The following is a 24,232-nucleotide window of genomic DNA, read 5'->3' as shown; positions in this document are numbered from 1 at the left end:
CGAAAGCACAGGGTAAGGAAATGCAAGAGAAATCAACCTTGCCCTTCTTTTCCACTGCAGGCTTCCAGGAGATGCCAGCTTCTGCAGGCTGGGAAGGTGAGAGCATTTTAATGATAAGTCAGATCCAAAGTCTGCATTAATATCTTGAACTGGACATTCTGATTTCTGAAATAGGGTCAGTTTGTTTCTTAAAGTGGCTCCAGGATATTTTAACTGAAAGAAACAAGCAAACATATCATGGACTTGAAGTTTTCACCCAAAGGCAGAAAAACATTATCACAACTGAACACATTTTAGAAGGATGGTGAGAGACAAAAATAAAGTTGTGTTTTGATTATGTCAGGAGTCGTGCTTGCTCAACATACTGGTTACACACAGATTGAGCCTTAAGCAATTTGGTTCAAGTCCAAAAATTCTAAAAAACCAGGACTGAGCCAGTTCTGTGCATGTGAAGCCTATTCTACAGCAAGTCCACATGTGGACGCATGCCGAGATGCCCAAATGAATGTTGACTGTGAATTTTATGTTTAAAATAGTTTATAAAGATATGAAGCAATTTTGTAGGGGCAAAGTGGTGTAATAAATATAGAACTTTTGCTTTTGTTTCTGGTACTTTCCTGAAGTACTTGGTCTATCACTCCTTACCATGTGATATAGAATAAGGCACTAATTCTTTAGGCTTCCATTTCCTCATCTGTGTTATAGAGGACTGGGCTTGGTAATTTTAAATGTTGACAGTTATGATATATGACATCATTATAAAAATAATTCGTGATTATCAAGGTAGTACTTCTCCCTTTAAAACCTTCCCTTTTATATTCTATGATGCTGAATCTGGGGCTGTGCAAATTACATTTCTCTTTTGCCTGCTGGCTGTTAGGCTCGACCAACATGGGGAGCTAATGGAGTCTGTGAGAGGAGAATGACAGATGAACTTGCTACTTGCTATTTGTGTCACCACAGAAATTGTTCATCCTCACTGTGGTAGCTGGTTTTGATATCAGTGGTTAGTTACTTCCAGTTTGCTGCTTCTTTCCCCACACTACAAAATTATGCCCCAAGAGCCCCTTCAAAAATATCACAGGACACCTCCCTTGGAGGTTTGAGTTTCATCTTGAAGGGAGTGCTTCGGTGAGATTCTGACACCAATTCTGGTCTGGTCTACCCCCTCCTCAGAGGGCTGAGTCTCAGCTCTGTGGGGTCCCTTTTCCGCCATCTTCTTAGTTTTGCTTTCCCAGGTCCTAGGGGCGGTATCTGCTTACTGAAGCTACTACTTCAGTGATACTTCAGAGATCTCCTTTTGCCTTTTCAGTTATCTGAGTTGTTCTATATCCTGACTGGAACCTGAATGATACAGAAATTGGTCATGAGTGGCCTCAGGGAACAAATCCTGGAAGATGGTAATTTGGGATTGGTTTGTCTATCTCTTTGGGCTTGAATGTACCGTTGTACTCCTTAAGATGGGAATGGGATGTCAGTAATCCGTGGCACTTAGTGACATGGTAATTCACTGAATCATCACCGATGGTTGTTTGTGATAAAATGACCTCTGAAGTAAGGGCTTTGAGAGATGAAATGCTGTTTCACTTGATTGTGATGGTGATGATAACATGGGTTTTGGTGTGGTATAACTGCTTCTGAGTTTTGTAGAGCATTTAAAAAAAGAAAGGACAAGTTGAGAACACAATTGAAGAACCAAAGGACATCTCTGGTTGTCCCTTATTCTTTTTAAAACATTTTTTAAAATTGGGATAACATTGGTTTATAACATTATATAAGTTTCATGTGTACAACCTTATATTCCAACTTCTGTACACACTAGAGTGTGCTCACCACTAAAAATGTAGTTTCCATCCATCACTATGCAGTCGATCCCCTTTTACCCATTTTGCCCTTCCCTTACTCCTTCCCCTCTGGTAATCACTGCTCTGTTCTCTGTATCTGCATGTTTATTTTTGTTTGGTTTGGTTTGGTTGTTTACTTTTTTTATTTATATGTTTTTTTATATTCCACATGTGAGTGAAATTATACAGTACTTGTCTTTCTCCATCTGACTTATTTCACTTAGCATAATACCCTGGAGGTCCATCCATGTTGTCACAAATGGCAAGATTTCATCTTTTTTGATGAAAAAAGTGGCTGAGTAGTATTCCATTATATATGTCTCACATCCTCTTTATCCATTGATCCATTGATGGAAGAATGTCTTATTCTTGTAGTCACAGGATTAAGCTCCATAAATCCAGACACAAACATTAATTGTGCAAGTTGCAGAATTACAACTTAGGTTGGATTCACAACTTAAGTTGTATTCATTTGGTTGCCAAACGAGATATGCGAAAGTTAGGATATTTATTGATAAGTATAGATCTTCCTCCACTTATGATGGAACTTATGCCTTGATAAACCCATTGTAATTTGAAAATATTGTAAGTCAAAAATGCATTTAATACACCTAACCTAACAAAATCATAGCTTAACCTAGCCTACTTTAAACATACTCAGAATACTTACATTAGCCTCCAGTTGGGCAAAATCATCTAACACAAAGCCTATTTTATAATGTTGAATAGTTCATGGAATTTATTGAATACTATACTGAAAGTGAAAAACAGAAGGTTTGTATGGGTACAGAGTGATTGTAAGTGTCGTGGTTGTTACCTTCGTGATCGAGAGGCTGACAAGGAGCTATGGCTCACTGCTGCTGCCATCCAGAATCATGAGAAAGTTTTGTACTGCATGTGGCTAGCCTGGGAAAAGATCAACATTTAAAGTTCAAAGTGTGGTTTTTATTGAATGTGTGTTGCTATCACACCATGGTAAAGTTGAAGCCTCCTAAGTCAGAGACTATCTGCTTTGAAGCCCTAACATCTGGAATGGGAATATTTGAGTGAACTCAGGTGAGGTTAAGTAACTTGATTCTCAAGTTATTTTGAGTCTCTTTTTCCAACGGAAACAGCCTACCCTCTTGTGTCTGAGGAGTCAAGCTGCCTCTTACGTGAAGACCCTATAATTTCATCTGGAGAGTTGCCATATTGGGGGATGCCTATTATCTTGAAGTTCTACCATATACTTACCTATTATTGACACTGTAGTCACGAATTAGAATCCTAGGGTCATATCTTAGAATCTTCTAGAACAAGCTCAACATCAGACCCAGCAGAAAATAGTTAATGCTTTAAATTTTTAAAAAGATTTTTCTACAAGTAGAAACCCAGGGAATATATATGAGAATGGATTCCAATAGCTTCTATGGTAGTCTCTTTTTTTTTTTGAGGTACGTGGGCCTCTCACTGTTGTGGCCTCTCCCGTTGCGGAGCACAGGCTCCAGACGCGCAGGCTCAGCGGCCATGGCTCACGGGCCCAGCCACTCCGTGGCATGTGGGATCCTCCCGAACCGGGGCACGAACCCACGTCCCCTGCATCGGCAGGCGGACTCTCAACCACTGCGCCACCAGGGAAGCCCTATGGTAGTCTCTTAAAGATAAAGCAGCATATATCTATCTCTATATCTGTATCTATATCTATATCTATCTATATATATATATCCTGATTAGGCTAAATATGTTGATATGCATGCATTTACCAGAAATTCCGGATTAAACGTATACCAATCTAAAAGAGTTTATAACAGTTCTAATGGTTGACTAAAACTTGAACTTAACGTTCTCCCTCAGTTAATGTGATTGAGATGCCAGAACTTCCATGGAATAATGTAAAGGAAGGAATACAAAGGTTCAGGGAGATAGAACTGTGAAATGGAGTTAACATTCAAGGCTTGCATTTCATCATTTCCCCACTACATCGTCAAGAGTGCTCAGAAGACAAGAGTTTCACTAAGGCACTGAGAAATACATTAATGATGAGAGTGTCAGTATCCTCGGTAGGCTCTGTGGTAGCTTCATTATCTAGGTTGTATATAAGGATGGGAAATAACTCCCTGATTTCAAAGGAGATGACAAGATCCAAGAAGAACAAAGGATAATGGACAGCATATTATCACCATGGACAACATGAGGATATTTACCATAACAAACAGCAAGGATGCAGTAGAAATTGGACTATTTGGACCTGTAGTGATCTTTTGAGGTTTCTAACAAATTATTATGCTTCTAGTAATAAAATAGGTGGTTGGCCTAATTATTAATTGAGCCACATTTTTTAAAAAGTTTAAACTCCAGTTCTGGTGATTTTTCAATGCACCATCATGGAGAATCACAGCCATTCACCTAGTTTTCAGATCACAGCCAGTTCACAAACCTTCACTGATGAATGGGGAAATCTCTTCTCCTCAAGAATGGGTCCTGCCATACTGCCACAAGTATATGTGTAAATATGACTGCACACCTTCTCCAGATGGACAGGAGACACTTTAATAAAGGGAAATGGAAATACTTAGCACTTACCAAAATCAGTAGACATTGTATTTGATCTGACAATAATTTCTGGGAATCCTGAATGTGACAGTGGTCTATCAGTTAATTAGGGGCCAGTGGAATTTAGGCAATAAATGGAGTCTTGGCCCATGTTTGAATCAAAGCAGGCTCAATCGTTTTATCAATAAATTCAATGAATATTTCCTCACTTCTTTTAAAAATGCAGACTTTAAAAAAAATTAATTAATTTATTTTTGGCTGCGTTGGGTCTTGTTGCTGCGCGTGGGCTTTCTCTAGTTGTGGCAAGTGGGGACTACTCCTCGTTGTCGTGTGCGGGCTTCTCATTGCGGTGGCTTCTCTTGTTGCGGAGCAATGGCTCTAGGTGCTCGGGCTTCAGTGGTTGTGGTACGTGGGCTCAGTAGTTGTGGCTTGCAGGCTCTAGAGCGCAGGCTCAGTACTTATGGTGCATGGGCTTAGTTGCTCCGCGGCATGTGGGATCTTCCTGGACCATGGCTTGAACCTGTGTCCCCTGCATTGGCAGGCAGATTCCCAACCACTGCACCTCCAGGGAAGTCCCTTTCCTCACTTTTTGAATGTATAATTGTAATAGACAGATATAGCAAATGTCAGAATCCACATACTATCCCTCTGACCTATTGACTGAAGGCTATTGTGAAAGTAAGAACTAAATGGAAGTACCAGGAATTTCTTTTCCTTTACTAGATTAATAAAAGAAAAACCATACCACATCCCCAGGAAAACTGCATAGTTCAATAGCACCATCCCGAACTCGAAATGTTCATGAGTGCTGATACCTATCATATCCCATTGTTTTTCTAATTAGCCTATGTATGCTAAGGGAGAAGGATCTCCAAGAACAACTGTGATTATCATAAACTTAATTAGTTGAGAACTCCAAATGGTGCTGTTATTTCAGATGTGAAAAGATAAATTTAGGAGCAAATCAACACATCTTCTGGTACCTAGAATGCAGCCATGTACCTAGCAAATGCTTTTTCCCCCCTCTATACCAGTTTGCAAAATTCTTCCATCAAAGGCAGCTTGATTTTACCCCACAATTTATTTCATAAACTTGCCTCATTGCAACGTCAGTTCTCTTACTGTCACTCATATTCTGCAGGTCTCCTGAATGTCTTAACAATGTCCACTACACTGATGACATTGTGTCAATCAGACCAGAGGAACAGGAAATAGCAATTACTTCATTTGCTTTGATAGGACACATGTAAGCCAGATGTTGGGAGATTAACTTTATGAATGTTCAGGGACATCTTTGTGGAATATCTTAATTTCCGATGGTCTGAAGCATGTTGAGATATCCAAAGTAAGAGGCATGTTGCTTCATCATGAATTGATATTAAATAGGAGGCACAGTGAGAGCCTTTGTGTCTTGCAGGCAACGTACACATATTTTAGTGTGCCACTCTGAGTCTTTCACTGAGAAGCCTACTGCTACCAAGTCTAAGCTCATACTGCTCACTGCAGGACAGGCCAATAAATCAAGAGAGGAGGTGCTGGGGCAAGTAATAGTGACTTTATTTGGAAAGCCAGCAGACTGAGAAGATGGCAGACTAGTGTCCCAGAGAACCATCTTACCTGAGTTAGAATTCAGGCTCCTTTTATACTAAAAGACTGTGGGGAGGGCACTTCCCTGGTGGCACAGTGGTTGAGAGTCCGCCTGCCCATGCAGGGGACACGGGTTCGTGTCCCGGTCCGGGAGGATCCCACATGCCGTGGAGCAGCTGGGCCCGTGAGCCATGGCCGCTGAGCCTGCATGTCCAGAGCCTGTGCTCCGCAACGGGAGAGGCCACAACAGTGAGAGGCCCGCGTACCACAAAAAAAAAAAAAAAAAAAAAAAAAGATTAGGGGATGTGGCTGGTTGTTGCAGACCTCTTGGTACTGGCCAGACCTGGGAGGGGATGTGACAGTCCTTTGTTCTTGCAGCTGTCTGGTCTAGTCACAATGTTCCTGTAAACCTTCAATAAGACAAATGCTATTTTCTCTTCTGCAACTTTTTATCTCTGCATGAATGAAAAGTTGTTATACCTTTAAAGGTCAAGCCTGGGAGGCAGTGTCTTGAGAAAGGGCTATTGTATATATTTCAGGCTATAGGCAACATTTCTTTACAAAGGTGCAGAGCCAGCATGACTAAGCACAGGCAACTGAAAACAAAGGTTAGCGCTAAAGGAATAGATCCAATATGGAGTCAGGTTTGTTCTCTGTAATACAGTGAGGCAGAGAGACATCAGCTGTCCAGCGCCTACTCCTTGGTGGTTTGAGTTTCAGCTCCAGGGGAGTTGACCTCCAAGTTCTTTTGCTATGACTAGTCTAGAAGCAACTGTAAGCAGATAAGGTAGAGAGTCTCCAGAGAAAGAAAACCAGGCATGGCTTTCTTGACATAAGAGAAGCCATTTTGGCCTAAAGCCATTTTGTGATCTAAGCCTGGCCATAATTCTTGCCCTTGAACAAGTCTCAGTAATTAATGATCTTAAGGGGACAAAATAATGCAGAAACAAACAACTGTTATCAGGCAAAAGAAGTTAACAATAGCAAAGATATCAGTTGTAAACACTCCTGGTTCTATTTCAATGGTAAAGATTAGCCTAAAGGGCTCAACCACCAGATCAACTGGAACCTAATGGATGATGATGACCTTTTCTGACTCTTGTGGTTTCAATCAAATACAGCTTGGACTCTGTCGACTGCCCAAGTCCCTTCATGAGTATGCACGTACCCTTAGCTTAAAACTTGTCCCATTTTGCTGTTCTGGGAGATACTGCTTTGGGAAAGATGCCCAGTGTTCCCATTACTTGCTCCAAGTAATAAATACTTCCCTCTCTTGACTAGACACACACCAAGAAGTGACCAGTTTTCTGGGTAACACAACCACTCATCAATGGTCTCAGTTCCACCTCTACAGGGACTTGATTTGAGCTTTAAGGTACAAGTAGTAGTCAAACAGTAGGTCCTCTTCAAAGACCTGAGATCCAGCTTCCGGCAGCCACTTCTCCAAACCCGCACATTTAATAATCCCAGCTTCTTCCGTTTGTTCACCCAATACTAGGGGTGGTAGTTGTTTCCTCAGTCACAGCCTTTCATACCTCAGATTTCTCTTTGCTTTATTCAGTTCTCTAAAATTATATTAAATTAAATTTGTTCTGGTAAAATAGGTCATGTTCCTGCCTTCTTACTCCTTCTTACTAGAACTTGACTGATTTTTAAATAGATATGTTTGTCAACTTAACTCTGCTAAATGGTTTCTTGACCTTTTCCTACTCAGAAACCAAAGTAGGAAAATGTTTGCAAAGAGCAAAGTGGGAGAAGTGTTAAAAAACCCAGACCAACTAATAATGATATTGTATGTATAAAATGTTCTCACCTAACATCTTCAATGATGTATATGTGAAATTTCATAACCCCACAATGGCTCAGCTAATTCATTTACATTTTTCTTGAGCCTATCTTTCGCTATAAAGTCCCTTTAAACCATCCCTAAGTTTAAAAATCTAAATACTTCTTCTCCAGAATTTTGACACAACTGGGTCCTTTCTCCCTTGTATCTGTGATTTAAATTCTTTGAGCCAATAAACAATAATACTTTCATCATTTTAATTATCCCCTTGTAGCTTCCAGGCTACAAAAATAAAGTATAATAGTGAATGCATTTTCTTTTATGGATTAGACCATCTCTCAGAAGGTCTTAGGCTTGATCTAATCTCAAGATGTTTCAGATTTTGGGAGTTAATGATGGTGATTTTTCATTGGTAAAAACAACAAAAACGTAATTCATTCCAGATTGGATTTGGCATATCTGTGTAGTATAATATTTTAGAATTATTGTTTGTTTAGTGCTCGCAATACTACGATCAAAAAAAATATGAGGATACACCTAATTTCCTAGCTTTCAACTTTCTTTTTTTTCCACCAAGATTCTCTTGCCTTGTTCTCATGGAAAGATGATACTGCCTATTGAAAGGTATGAAATCAGCAGAGATGTAGCATTTCCCAAATTTTTCTTGCAGACCCGGGCCTCTATGATGAGGACACAATTCTGTTCATTTCTCTTTCCCTTCACTAAAATAAAATTGCTGGCAGTAATTCCTAGAAGTGCACCCAGAAAATCCAGGAACTATAATTATGACACTGGGGATCACCTGCTTCATGGAATTAACATTTTAAAGGGAAAAGTGTGAAATGAGACACGTAGTTTCCTTAAAAATAAGTCTCAAATACTCAGAAATACCCCCCAGATTATTTGCACTTAAAAGAATAAGGAAAATGATTTTGTAAAGTGTGGAAATGTTACTTTCCAAAAAAAAAAAAAAAAAAAGGAAAGAGTTACAGAGGAATCCAGATGGAGACAGGGAGACAGATAACTAAATGGTCTAGTAGAATCATTTTATGTACTTTTCACGCACACTTTTTTTTTCATTCAATTTGTTGGAAGTGTCTGTGACTGAGATGCTTTGGCTGATTTAGCACAATAAAGAAAAGCAAAGGGAGTTAAGTTTGAAGTTAAATTGGAGTTACTTAAACTATGGAAATATGCACCTTCTCTAATACAGGAGATAATACACAAGAGTGGGCAATGATGGGGAATGTTCTCCACAGCTTATTATTGAGGAAAATGGAATTCAGTGGTTAAATATTTAAGCTTTAGATTCAGACAGACAAAGGCCAGAATTTCAGTACAAATGCTCCAAGCATGGTGCCTATTCAATACTTTCATCAATGTTATATTTTGTTATGATGACTGTTAAGATGCTGATAAGAAGATGTTAGAGGAAACCCTGTCCTGCCCCAAGATTAGGGGATTCCCCTTACATACAAACTTATTTTTATTGAACAGGTCAACTCTGATGATATGAGAATGGTTAAGTCAACTTTCTGCTCCTGAGATCCAAAAAGAAACAAATCCTATTGTTATAACTCTGGTTTACTTATCTGGAAAGTGGAGATTGTACTAGTGCTGATGTTACAAGATTTATGTGAGAATTATGGTGATCATTTTTTAATTCATGATGTACTAATAGTGTCATGCCTGGCACATAGTAAGAGGTCAATAAACATCAACTATCACTATTATTATTTGTAGAGAAAGAGATTTGCCTAACCCTTGTCTGACATGGGCCACAGAGAGCACTGATGCTTGGGGTCCCCAGACTAATAGTGGGCACAAAACCTTAACCACTGGATTAATCATATTTTTAATTTTTCTATATCTTATGATTACTATATCTTTTGACCTTTAGCGGGGGGTTCCCTTGCTGGCTGGGGAGAGATTGCCCCTCTAGCTAATTCTTAGAGATGGTAAACAGCTTACAGATCAGCCTATTTTTCATATACAAACCAAGCATTCCTGAGTCCACACCCCCAACCACCTCTTTTATCTCACATTCACACTCAAAGCCAATATTTTTCCCTGCCCTAAATCAACACAGGGACAGATACAAGGAATTAGGGACTGGCCCTACACCCCAAAGCCCACCTGAATTATTCAAACTAGCCAGTCCTAAAGCGTTTACCCTGCCTGCCTTGCCTTACTCACAGAAACCTCAATAAGGTTGTGGCCTATACCTTTTTCTTGAAACTTTGTGCCCCCTGACTGACTGGTTTTTCCTTCTGTACCCTTTGTAGTGTGCCTTGCCTCTGATTTCTAGCGGAACTGTGAGTCACATTACATTTGTCTTTCAATGGCACTGGCCTCTCCAACTCATCATTCAGTCACCTCTATCAATTAAAATCTCACAGGTCCACTTTGAGACACCCACATGTTTCATTAATAGGTGCACTCAAGTCCTTTTAGATAAGTACTCAGGCTTGGCCTTGTTGGCTCTTTCCCCGTTGTTAGGCTGCCCTGAGATGCTAAATGGAAGCTGATCTATCCTAGAACAATGAGACACTTGGTAGAGAAGAACTGAGGCATCCCAGCCGAGAGGCAACACTGTGACAGATGAGTGAGTGAGGGAGGTCAGTTTAGACTATCCAGCCTTTCAGGCCATGTCTGACTTCAACTGCCGCAGTGAGCTCAGTGATCTACAAGTGAGGTCAACAGAATAGGGAATAAAAAGAAATCATTGTTGTTTTAATTAACTAAGTTATGGGGTGGTTTGTTATACAGCCATAGAGAAGTGAAACACAAAAGAAACGTGATGGAAATTATATGTGTTATTAAATGCCTTGAACACACATCCACACAAATGCACACACGCATTTCTACATACTGACCAGTTAATATGTAATAAGAGGCAAATTATGAAAAGTTCCAAAAATTTTTAAAAATATAGAAAGATAAAATGGTCTCTTTACTAATCAGTATAACTTTGGTTAGCAAAATTCAGGGAAGGGATTAGTCCAACTGGGTACCGTAGAACATTGTGTAAGATCTTATGACATTATAACATCACTTTCCCTCATAGGATTGTTCTGATGCTTAAATGAGGTAAAGTACAGAAAGCACATAGTTCAGTATCCAGCCTGTGTTAAGTACTCAAGTACAGCAGCCATTACTGATCCCATATCACTTACCTGAGATATAAATATGATGACATTTCTATAAATCAATAATAAGAAGGCAAACAACCCAAACAAAACACAACGAAGAAACAAACTGAACAGATATTTTACACAAAAAGTTATCTGTCAAACAAAACAAAAGCAAACACAAACAAACAAACAAAAACAAACAAAAAACCCCACAGATCAGATGGCTGAAACAACAGAAATGTTTCTCACACTGCTGAAGAGCCAGGAAGTTTGAGACCAAGGTGCCAGCAGGGTTGGTGTCTGATGAGGGCTCTCCCCTTGGGTTGCAGTTAGACATCATCTCGCTGTGTGCTCACATGATCTTTCCTCAGTACCTGCCTATGCAGTGAGTGAGGGAGAGAGAGAGTGAGAGAGATCACAGGACAGCTCTTTGGTGTCTTTTCTTATAAGGACACTAATCTTACCTTATCAGGGCTTCACTTTTATGACCTCATTTAACCTTAATTACTTCCTTAGAGGCCCCTCTCCAAATACAGTCATATGAGGGTTATGAATATGAATTTGGGGGTGACACATTCAGTCCATGACAGTATCCCAGTGAACAGTAAGCTCATGAAACAATACTGACTATCACATTTGTAGGCAAATGCAAACAGAACCCTCAAAGATACAGCATGTCGTGCTGACTGGGGTGGCAAAAACAAACAAAAAGTGTCTGACAGCACTAGGTATTAGCTTTGAGGTGGTGCAACTGGCATCCTTGCTCATTGGTTGCAGTAGTGAAAATGGAGACATATTTGAAAGTTTTTTTATAAAGGTAAACGTACTTGGCCAAGATAAATGAAAATTAATATACACAAAAAGGTTGTGCAAGGATATTTATAGTGGTCTTATTCAACTAGGGACTTGGGAACAACCCAGGTGCACATCAACAAAAGAATATATAAACAAATTCTGGTGCATTCAAATAATGGAATGATACTCAGCAATAAAAAAGTATTCGTACTGTCTGCGCAACAACATGATAAATCTTAAAACATCATATTAAGCAAAAGAATCCAGACACAAGAAAGTACATGCAATATTATTTTATTTACATGGCATCCTAAAACAGGCAAAAAATATATAAAGAAATATTTTGTGTGGGTGGGGGCATGATTGGGTGATAAGGGGCACAAGCGAATTTTCTGGCATGATAAAAATGTAAGCATTTTAAAAACTTATTGAATTTCACACTTAATATGTGTGAATTTCATTGTATAACTATGTTTTACCAAAAAGGGGGAAAAAAGAATCACAAGTAGAGAACTCTAGTAGGTTTATTTTTATCGATGATGTGTTTGCTATTATGAGACTCCTTCATGTATTCGGATTTCACAAGTAAATATATAGAATGTAATGGGGAGCCATGGTTCTCACTGTTGGAGAAGGGAGTTACAAACATGGAAGAAAATACGTCAATGTACTATATTATTTTGGATTGGAATTTGAAACATCAATATGAATATATATATATATATATACATATTAATATAATAGATATGTTTGTATAAATATATGTATATACACATAGATATACACATGTGTGTGTCTGTGCATGCACACACACACACACACAGATATCTAGTAGAATCTGCCCCAGCATGAGCCAGAATGTAATCCCTCTGAACACTGCAGCCTAAGCTTTGTGACAACTATTCTACAGACTTCTAGAAATGGAAGCCAAACCATCCATGGTGCCATCTTCAAGCTGCCTACCTGTGACCTACGTGACCCCACAGATCTGCAAGCGCCCATTTAGCCTGAATGCTTTGATGACCTCCTATCTCTGACAGCTCTCTGGTCTATTTACCCCGCAAATCTAAACCATCTCAGCCTAGCCAAACCAGGAACCTTCTCTGCTATCCATTGGGTTGAAACACATCTTCAATGAAATCTGAACTCCTTCTAAGTTTATACTTTCATAAGTACTCTCCCTCAGCTCTAGAGTACCAGACAGACTTTCCTTACATCTTATAGTTACTCCTTTACCACAGTTAATAATTCTTTGTGTTAAACCTCTCCTGTAATCTCCTGGCATTTTGTGTCTCCTGATAAAACTCACACTTCTACTGATCAAAACTAACACATATCACATCATATGAAAAGCTCTTTATATCAACTACTACAGAAAAAGATTTTCTTATGTAGGTAATGAAACAAACCAACCAACAACCAACCAACAACCAACCAATCAACCAACAAAAGCGAGCCTTGCTCTTCTCATAGTGTGTTTCTATAAGAAGAACAAAAAACTAACCTCTTAAAAAGTAGAAATGAAAAAAAAAATCCCTTATACACAGTGATTTACATTCCTTGTTATTTTGGGCTAATTTCACACATTTTAACACTTGGGATTGGAATCATTTCAGCTAAAAAGCTTCTTTCAGTTGAGAAGCCTAGATTCATGTTTATTATTAGCTTGGCAGCAATGAGACCTGGCCCAGCTTTAACATGAGAAGCATATTTTCACGCAGAGTCAAGGCAATGTGGGAGGACATTGCCTCAAGTTAGGGATGTCAGGGACTCTCCTGAAATCTGTTAAACTCAATATACTGAGCATCTACAATGTGCTGCACTAAGTAATTTGGGGGGAAAATCTCTGCTTTTAACTAACTTAACAATGAAAATGTATGAATGGTTTTATAGAAGGTAATATAGAAGGTAACATGTGACATAATTCAAATGAGACAGAGAAAGATTTGAGAATTCAGAGGAGACAGCCATCAGAGCCACCTTAAGACCAATATTCAACAAACACTCAATGGATATGGTATTGTTACTGGCATGACCTTGAAGTTTGGGTCGAATTTCAACTGAAAAAAAGGACAGGACTCCCCAGGTGGCACAGTGGTTAAGAATCAACCTGCCAATGCAGGGGACATGGGTTCAAGCCCTGGTCTGGGAAGATCCCACATGCCTCGGAGCAACTAAGCCCGTGCACCACCACTACTGAGCCTGCAAGCCGCAACTACTGAGCCCACATGCCACAACTGCTGAGCCCGTACACCTAGAGCCCGTGCTCTGCAACAAGAGAAGCAACCGCGGTGAGAGGCCCACACACTGCAACAAAGAGTAGCCCCTGCTCGCCACAACTAGAGAAAGCCCTCGCGCAGCAACCAAGACCCAAAATGGCCAAAAATAAATAAATTAATTAAGAAAAAAACGGACAAAGAAAAGATAATGAGTTGTGTTTGGATTCATGAATATGGTAGAGCTGGCAAATAATGAGACTCCATCCTCAGGAGACAGTCTGTTCAGTTTAATTAGAAAGACAGAGATTAAGAGTAATAGACTCAAATACTTAATTAGAATGCCTTTGGTACACAGAGAGTACTCATAACTAATTATAATCCAAACATATACCTCATAAAGCATGAAAAAGTGATTAAAATCACGAGGAGGTAAGCTTTTTACTTATTAAGTTGTATAACATAATAGATAGTTCTGTGGTATGAACTAGAAGCTCAGAATTCCATTGGGTGTCATTGGCAGTAATGTCCTAGATGGTAAGCAAATGAACAATTCATTCTTTATAAAAATAATTCCATTGACCTATGCTCAATAAGTCATATGGTCTGAGAGTCTTCAGGACTTGTGGCACTTTGCCAGCTGGTCCTCTTATAACAAAGACCCACATTCACATCATGGTCATCATAGGAGGGAGTCTGGAACTTAACAGAAACTGGTTAACCCGTGAGGCCATGGGATTGCCCACCAGCTGGCCTCTGACCTCTAGTATCCAGCTCATGCTGAATGGAATAATTAATGGCTGCTGACATAAGCCTCATACTTTTAAATATCTGGTCAAATAATGATGGCCTTTCCTCCATTATTTTTTTCTTTGTTATTTTCACTGAAAAGATAATGCCTCTGAAGGCCAAAAGGCCAGTACAAGGTTAGGCTGCCAAGGATAACTTGGACTTGATCTGAACTGGATTTTTCTTTTAGGATCAGATATGACAATTTAATGAAATGGCTGGCACACAGTAAAAGAGAAATAAATGAGACTGTATGAATATTATTATCCTCCTTTACTTAATATTTCCCTCTTACGACCATGAAGTTCCTTCTATCTTCTTGTATACCATGGTCTTCAAAAATTTCCACATTGATTTTGAAATCTGAACTGATCATATATCCCTCTCCTTAGTATCCTTTAGTGGCTTCCCATAGCTCTTAAAATAAAGATCCTGTAACATGGAGTTAGGGCCTCTATAATCTGATGTCACCCTTCCTCTATATATGGTCATCATATTGAACCAGTTCCACAGCCGTTCTCTCAGCCACTGGCAGCTTTCCACACAGGCCTGAGAGTGTGGCCTTCTCTACCCTTGGACCACTTAGCTCCTCTCTTCCCCAACTGGCTACCCCCATTTAGCCTTCAGGTCTCAGCTAAAGTACATTTTCTCAGGGAAGCTCTGCCTGACCTTCCTTACCAGCTATCATAAACCCTCATATCATCACCTGCCTCTCCTTAGAACTCATCAAAATTGTAAGTCTCTACTTCTGTGATAATTTGACTGATACCTGTCTTCCCTACTAGGTTATAAGCTCCATGAGGGCAAGGGCACTGCCATTTTTCTCAATATTATACCCCAGAACCTGGTACAGTACTTGGTATGTGGTAGGTTTCATAAATAACGTTCTATCCATTACATAAATATTTATTGAGCACCATGTAACTAAATTTGTGACAACTGCTTAAATGAAAAAGAGAAAAGAAATAATAATAATCAGTATAATAGGAAAAGGTAAGTGTATGCAAGATAAAAGTTAATAAAAGTTTCAGTCTTCTACAAAGGAAAGTTTCCCTGTATGACTCACTTTTTGGCCTATTGTTATAAAATTCTAGTTTCCCAGGGACTACAAACCCAGTTATGTAGCCAGAACTACTATTGAGACACCAAAACAGTAGTGGGGAGTTGTTTAGCATTCTAGGAAAATCAGCTTAGGGAAAATAATTATATCTGTATCTCTCTATATAGAACTATAGAGCAATAGATATACATATTTGAAAGGTGTCTACTTAAATTATGTGCCATGTTATAGCCATACCATAGCTGGTAAAGAACAGCTATATCATCTTATCTATAGAGAAATAATAGAGCCAAAAGACTGAATGTTAGCTAAAAAAGAACCTTACAAGCTAGGCTTATTTATCAATATGTCATTTTGGAAGTGTCTAGAAAACAGTATGATTTAGAACAAAAAATTTTAAAATTCCAAGTAAAACCTTTTAAGGAAAGGTTTGTTTTCACTTACATGCTTGAAAGCATCAATTTGAGTGTTTGTATTCATAATTTGCTGAACTGTGGAACAACTATACTACAGGACGTCTGCCTTAGGCATGGGATTGTAAATATTTCGTGGTTTTATAAATGTATGATGATTAAGTGTGTTTTAGTGGTCAACTGAAAATGTTTTACAGAATCAAAATAAAAAAGTTTATTGTTTTGTCTTTATCTGGAGCTTTGAAAATATATTACACAAAATTTATTTTATTTTATTTTTTTTATTTTTTTAAATTTTTTTTTTTTTTTTTTTTTTTGGGCTGCACTGTGTCTTCGTGGCTGTGCGCGGGCTTTCTCTAGTTGCGGCAAGCGGGGACTACCCTTGGCTGCGGTACGTGGGCCTCTCATCGCGGTGGCCTCTCTCGCTGCGGAGCACGGGCTCCAGGCGCCTGTCGATAGTTGTGGCACGTGGGCTCAGTAGCCGTGGCTCAGCGGGCTCAGCCGCTCCGCGGCATGTGGTATCTCCCCGGACCAGGGCTCGAACCCGTGCCCCCTGCATCGGCAGGTGGACTCCCAACCACTGCGCCACCAGGGAAGCCCTATTTTATTTTTTATGTATTAGGACCAAACCTAAAGTTCTCCTGATGATACCAGAAAGGGAAATAGTCCTGGAGTCATGATCCACAGTTCTCCCCTATTTTAGGAGTCAATGCTGTAAAAATTCTGATTACAAATTCTCAACGAGGTCACACATTTGTTTTGATACCTATGGTAGACAGAATAAGGTCCCCCAGAGAGGTCCACATCCCAATCCCTGGACCTGTGGTTATATTACCTGACATGCCAAAAAGTCTTCGCAGATGTGATTAAATTAAGAATCTCGAGATGCAGTGGGTATAGAGATGCAGTTTGGGAAGACGAAAATGTTCTGGCATTGGAAGGTGGGGATGGCTGAATAATAATGTGAATGTACTTAATGCCACTGAACTGGACACTTAAAATTGGTTAAGAGGGTGAATTTTATGTTCTGTATATTTTAGCACTAAATAATTATTCTTCAAAAAAAAAAAGGAATCTCGAGATGGCATTTGATGATGGAAACAGGGGTCATAATCAGAGAGAGAAGTTGGAAGATGATATGATGCTGGCCTGAAAATGGAGGGAGAAGACACAAGATAACAAATGCAGGCAGCCTCCAGAAACCAGAGAAGTCATGAAAGGGATTCTCCTTGAGAGCCTGTAGAAGGAATCCAGTCCTGCCAGCACCTTGATTTTAGTCCATGGAGAATTATTTGAGACACTTGACCACCAGAATCATAGGATATTAAGTTTGTTTTGTGTTAAGCTACTGTTTGTAGTAATTAGTGACAACAGTAATAGGACACTGATACAGTAATAAATGGTATATATTTGGTAATCAGTGTTTTTATTAGTCCATTAATAATGAGTGAAATAATTTTAATGTTAAAGTAGCTTCAAAATCAATCATTCAAACAAAAAAAACTCAATAAATATTTTTGAACAGATTATCTTACAGTCTTCTTAGTAGTCAAACATACATGTTTAATCAGTAGTCACTTGGCCTTCTGGGACTGTGTAAATATAGGTAAATTTGCCTTGTACACCTAATTCCATGTGCTATAGAAGTCCAATACCCTCTGGGATGAACAAATATAGTATTTAATAGGGGTGATAAGGCAGGTTCAGAAAAGATTATAATGCAGGAAAGAAGTAATATGGATACAAATATGTAGGTGATTCAGAGAGAGAGAGAAAGACAGAGAGAGAGCACTAGTGCCCAATTAGGAAAACCAGGAACTGATTCTTGGAAAGATAGCAGTTGTAAAGTTGAAGACAACTAGAGACAAAGGAAATAGTTTGAGTAAAAATGTGACATTAGGAAATCATGGAGCAAAAACAGAGAAAAATTGTAGTTTTGAGCACAAGACTGGGAAAAAAAAATTGAAGACCCTGAAAAGACAAGTTCAGGATTTTATTTTTTATTCTGTGGGCAATGGAGAAATTCCCCAAAGTCATGTCACATACAAATCTTTTCCTTGTCCTCTTACACTAATGCTCAAATAAGCACTTCTGTTTCCTTGAGGAAGCTGTAAAGGAGAGAAAACAAACCTGTTTCCAAGTGATCTTCCCAACATCTCACAATTTGGAAGAACCTATGGCAGCAGAGAATTGTCAGCTCTGTAACTGAGAAGTTACATGCATGCTTGGGGTTGTGAGAAATGAATTGACTTCCTTGTAAAAATGAAGACCTAAAGAGATAAAGATAATTCTTCAGTGCTTCATGTCTTACTCCACCCTTGACAGAAAGTAGAAGACCATGGTGAAGAAGAGTGTGGGCTGGTGTGAGTGTGACACACAGTTTGCCATTAGATGTAGCCAAGAGACTGAGTTTTAGTCATGGAATGTAAACAAAGTGATCAAACTATTTCCAGAAAGAGCCCAAAGAAGAAATTCACATGCCTATTCCTACATCAGCTTTATTTTCCCTCTGGCTGGATGAGACCCACAAAACCACAACAACCTGGAAAGCTACATGCTGAATATGGCAGAGCTTCCCAAGAAGGAGATGTGGACTTGTATTTGGTAATCACCTGGGCGTCTATGATACAGAGAATAAGGTAATGGTTGTCATTTCAAACTAGAACTTCCTTGTATCTTCTGCTGAACAAGGCATTTGAGGTCTCAGAGGTCTGGGGTTAAATCACTTACTAGTGGGTACCCTAAGACAATTAATTTCACTTTTATCAACTAGTATGTCTTCATCTATAATATAGGACTGACATTATGCCAACAGAACAAAATTGTGGAATTGAAGCATCTAGCATGATGTCTCATACATAGTATTGAGTTAGCCAAAAAGTGCCTTCAGTTTTTAAGTAAAAATAAATGACACATTTTTCATTTTCACCAAGAACTTTATTGAACAACATATTCACCATTTTGTTCCACTACCTTCTGCTGTTTTTCAGGCAACTTCACAATTCCATCTTCCCAAAACTTTTCATCTCTTTGAGCAAAGAACTATTCCAGGTGCCTTTTACAGTCTTCCAGGGAATTGAAATTTTTTCCATTAAGAGAATTTTGTAAAGACCTAAATAAATGGAAATCCGAAGATTCAATGTCTGGTGAATACAGCAGATGAATCAGATCTTCCCAGCCAATCTGTAACAGTTTTTGCCTGGTCATCCAAGAAACATGTGGTCTTGTGTTATCCTGATGGAGGATTATGTGTTTTCTGTTGACTAATTCTGGATGCTTTTCGTCGAGTGCTGCTTTCAGTTGGTCTAACTGGGAACACTACTTATTGGAATTTAATTTCACGGAAGTGAAACCATGCACCTCAGATTGGGACTTGAACTCATGTGCCAGGACTCAAGCCTGGCCAAAACCCTGACTGGACTGAACCCACGTGGCTGGGACTCAAACCCAGCCAAAACCCACAGTCTTCCAACTGAGGTCACACACCTGGTTTCAGGACTTAATGAAGCTCAGGTTCTTGATGTCTCATTGCAGAAAGAATTCAGTGAAAGACAAAGTGATAGGTAAGAAGTGGATTTATTTAGAGAGAAACACACTCCACAGACAGAGTGTGGGCCGTCTCAGAAGGTGAGAAAGGGCCTTGGGATAAACACACTCCACAGACAGAGTGTGGGTCATCTCAGAAAGTGAGAAAGGCACCAGGGTATGGGGTTGTCAGTTTTTATACGGGTGGGTAATTTTATAGGCTAATGAGTGGGAGGAGTATTCCAGCTATTTCAGGAAGGGGCGGGGATTTCTAGGAATTGGGCCACCGCCCACTTTTTGATCCTTATGGTCAGTCTTGGAACTGTCATGGCGGCTGCAGGTGTGTCATTTAGCTTGCTGATGTGTTACAGGGAGCGTATACTGAGGCTCAAGGTGTAGTGGAAGTTGACTTGTCCACCATCTTGGACCCATTTGGTTCTAATCCGGTTATGTCATGTCCTCGGGCTATGTCATTCTTTCAAAGGTTGTGCCCTGCCTGTTTCAGAAGGAGCTCAAAATAGAGGACTCCCTTCCAATCCCACCATATGCACAACATCACCTGGCCTTTGGTGTGGTTGGTGGTGGCTCATTTTGCTTGCCCCACGATCTCTTCTGTTCCACATTATTGTGCAGTATCCACTTTTCATCGCCCGTCACAATGCAACCAATTACTCTTTTTTAAGACTAACTCAGACTACATTATATTTGAAATCTGCTACCTGGATACTTCTAAGCTTGCCCTCTTTTTTTAAAGGAAGCAATCAAGCCACTTGTTAGTGAAGAAGCTCTCACCATTCTGATCTACCCGCCCAATCCTTCCCATCATGCTCCAGTCCCACCTGCTCCAAGAAGCCTTAGGTGATCGTCTTCTTACAGATCTCCCTGCTTCCTGACTGCCCAAAGCATTTATTGCTTGAATTATATATTTTACTTAGTAACATTTACTTTTTATATATACTATTTCTAGCTTCAACTCATTTTGAAGAAGGTAAAGTTTAAGTAGTTAATATAATGTATTTTGAAATGTCTTAGATGATTATATAAATATACATAATATACATTCCTTCCTCCCATAATTTAATCTTTGCTTAGAGGTCTTTGATAGTACCCTGTGGCTGATTTGTTGTTGACCCCTAATTATCCATTTTCCACTGATTTTTTTTTTGTTGACCCCTAATTATCCATCCTCCCCCTCTTGGATAAAAATAGTTTTAGTCCAACACAGGGCCATTTCACTAAAGACTTTGTTTCCCTGTCTCCCTTGTACTTGGGTATTGCCAGGAGACTAAGTGAACTATTTCTCAGTTTTATTTGAATGTTCAATTAAAACAAGTTTGGGAGAGTAGAAAAGGCACATGATGAGAAGTTATGAAGTATAGAACCAGATCCATCAACTTTCAACCAGTTGGGTCTTTTTCCTGGGCTAGCTTCAGTTTACTCAACTGTAAACTTAGGATAATGATATCTACTTTTAATTCTTCTCAAGGTTGTGAGTGGTCAAGTGGTGTGGTTAGGTATTTCACAAGTATTAAGAATTACAGATATAAGAACATTTTTAATGGCTTTTATAAACTGTTTATTCAGAGCTGTCATTTCACATATTAGGGAAAAAAAAACACACAACTGAATGGAACACAACCAAACCAAAAAATCTCTGAGGCCTGAGGAGCTGAATGATTGATTTGTTCAAGGTCACATGACTCTTAGATAAGGTCTGAGTCCAAAACCCTCCAGATCTTCCGACTTTGGGCCTGGGCACTTTCAACTGCACTGCCCTCAGTTTATGTCCTGAGGCTCAATGAAATCTTTGTCCTTTCTCCTCTTACTGGAAAACAAACAACTGTGAAAACTGTCCCTCTGAGTCATTCATTGAGTCAGTTGAAGTCAACTTTATCTCCAAAGTCTGGCTACTCTGTGACCTTTCCTGAATTCCATTCTCCAGGCATGGGAGGGAAGTCTATCATTCTGCAGTCCCACTGGTTAGTGTCATTGGGAATGCTCTCACTTGTATTCCTGTCAATGTCACTTTTAATGCACCAAGGTCTGCATTCAGGGTAGTAACCAGCCTGAAGTTTATGAAACAAAAGATTGATATCAGCTTCATAAAACTCAGGCAAAGGCAATATCTTTTCTATATCTTGTTACCTTCAATTCTAGGAAATTTTACTTGGTGACTACTGAAAAATGTTATATTCAATAATTAGTAATTATGAGGGCAAAAATAAAAATAACAATTGAAAATATCTCCCAAGAGCAACCATTTTTGTTATGGTCTTAATTTCTTTATTGATTATGTGACAAGGAAGGATACACTTACTACTTTCTCTAGGTTACAAGTATATTTTCTCTTTTTTAAAGAGAGTGAAAGCTTCTGAGTATGTGGCTTAAATGTCAAGGTGTTGTTTTAAAATCACCTAGCTTGTTTATGCACTGGAGACTTGGAAAGCTAAAATGCATAGCCACAGATAACCCATTCCTCAAAATCAGCAGGGATTTTGTCAGAAAGACATAATTTTTGTGAAATATGGGCTTTTGGAAAGTAAGTCAGTTACACAACTATATAGGACTCTATCTCACTTCATCTGTTGGGCCATTATTTTTGCTCACAGAGACAAATAGCAAATGTAGGGATCTGATATTTTAAGGTAACCCCCCTGCACCCCTATGATTTGGTACCACTCAAACTTGACTTTTTCTCTCACTTCTCTGATTCACAAACATGATGAATTAAATTATCATTCCTACACACTTTCACTTTTCTTTTTAAATTGTTCTAAAACTTAAAAAAATACTTCTTTTAGTTTTTCCAACTTTAATGACATGTAATTGACATATACCACTGTGTAAGTTTAAGGTGTACAATGTATGACTTTATACACTTATATAATGCAAAACGATTACCGCCATGGTGTTAAAACAAAAATGTCGTGAGCAGGATTCACTTTTCTTAACTAGAGAAATATTGTGAGCCTACTGTGTGACAAGCCCTATTTTAGGCTTTTGAGCTGGGAAATGACTCCATTTGATGTATCTTTATTAAATTATAGTCCAAAATAACAAAATGTAGTGTTAGCCTATTTTGATCCAGGCCATGTGACAGGCACTGGGAACAAGACAATAAAGGAATGTATAACTCATGGCCTTTTCCTTTGTAAAGCTCACAGCCTAGGTGAGGGTTTGATACGGTAAAATAATGGGGGCAAGCAGTGATGGGTTAGGAAGGCCGACTAATAAGAGATGACTTCCTAGAAGACCTTACGTTCAGATGACTCTTAAAAGATTAATGATAGAGTTGAAATAACCAGGAGGAGACGGAGCACCACTCAGACTTCAGTGCTGCTGGGTGGAATTAAAAGCTTTGCTTACAGAATTCCTCCTGTCTCAAACAGTCTTGAAACTTCAATCCTGAGTTCCTCTTGTACATATTCTCCATTTTCCACTCTTTATTAAAATACCTAATTAAAATGCTACCCATTCTAAGAAGCATTTTCTGATGCCCACAGGAAAAATTTATTAATGTCCCTATTGTGCATCTAATTGTCTCTAAATAAATCTCGAAGGACTTTGCCAGTATTAACCTATTTTATATGTGTTTCAGCTGTTATTTCATAACTTGCGCATAACCAACAAATCTTCCATTACCAATTCAATTTTCTTTCTCCAAACTCACATATGATTTCATCAGGTTTGGTTTGGCCTCAAAAACATTTCTCTAAATTTATTAGTTGCCACAACTTCTATTTGTTACATACCTTGTTATTAACCATTTTCAGGTTAACTAAAGGTATAACTTCCTTTCATTCATACCCTAATACCCATTATCAAGTACCTAGAACTTTAGACCTGAAAAAGAGCTTAAAATTCATCTCTAGAATCAATTCACAACTCTGGATGCAGGTTAAAATAAAAAAGACACTACTGAAATGCAGTGGTAAAACAACGGTCTTTTATATGTGCTGGTCCAATTAGATATCTACGTCAAAAGAAAGCAACTTTGACTCAACCCATACCATATACAAAAATCAGACATATCATGAGGCCTAAATATGCAAAATCAATTTAAAAGCTTCAAGAAGAAAACATAGCAGAAAACCTTCATAATATTGAAATAGGCAAAAATTTCTTAAATATAACCCAAAAGGTACTAACTATAAAATAAAAGAGTTATGATTTGGACATTGAAGTGGACATAGGGATGTGACATCCAGATTCCCCTTCATGGAAGGACTTGTTGCACCAGTTACTGGGAGGGTTGTCAATGGACACTGTTCAGCTGCAATTCACTTTAGGGACAGCCTCAAGTATAGAGAGCCACCTTGCCCAAGGTCATGCTCTTCCAGGGTGCACTAACAATCAATGACTGATCCAAACAGAGGTATAAAACTTCTGCCATTTTGGCCCAACACCGGACAACTCTAAGAGGTAATATATGCTCCAGAGCTCCCCGTGGTTGGTGGAGACCATAGGGTATGCATTATGGATCGACATCTCTCATTCTCCCCTCCTTCCCATGGTGTTGGTCCAAAGATAGTATATAAACAACTAGACTTT

At 39.0% G+C, this 24,232-nt stretch overlaps 1 protein-coding gene across 1 annotated transcript in view; it reads right to left on the bottom strand.

The window, feature by feature from the left end:
* The window catches only part of SORCS1 (sortilin related VPS10 domain containing receptor 1), a 660,265-nt gene that overhangs the window by 581,533 nt on the left and 54,500 nt on the right, over window positions 1-24,232 (bottom strand). The window contains exon 2 of the mRNA XM_067709470.1: window positions 11,133-11,261. The gene's annotated coding sequence lies outside the window, so the exon portion shown is untranslated. The remainder of the gene's footprint in view (window positions 1-11,132; window positions 11,262-24,232) is intronic.

The sequence above is a fragment of the Pseudorca crassidens genome, chromosome 16, assembly GCF_039906515.1.
Source record: "Pseudorca crassidens isolate mPseCra1 chromosome 16, mPseCra1.hap1, whole genome shotgun sequence".
NCBI lineage: Eukaryota > Metazoa > Chordata > Mammalia > Artiodactyla > Delphinidae > Pseudorca > Pseudorca crassidens.
This window is presented reverse-complemented; position numbering and strand designations above follow the sequence as displayed.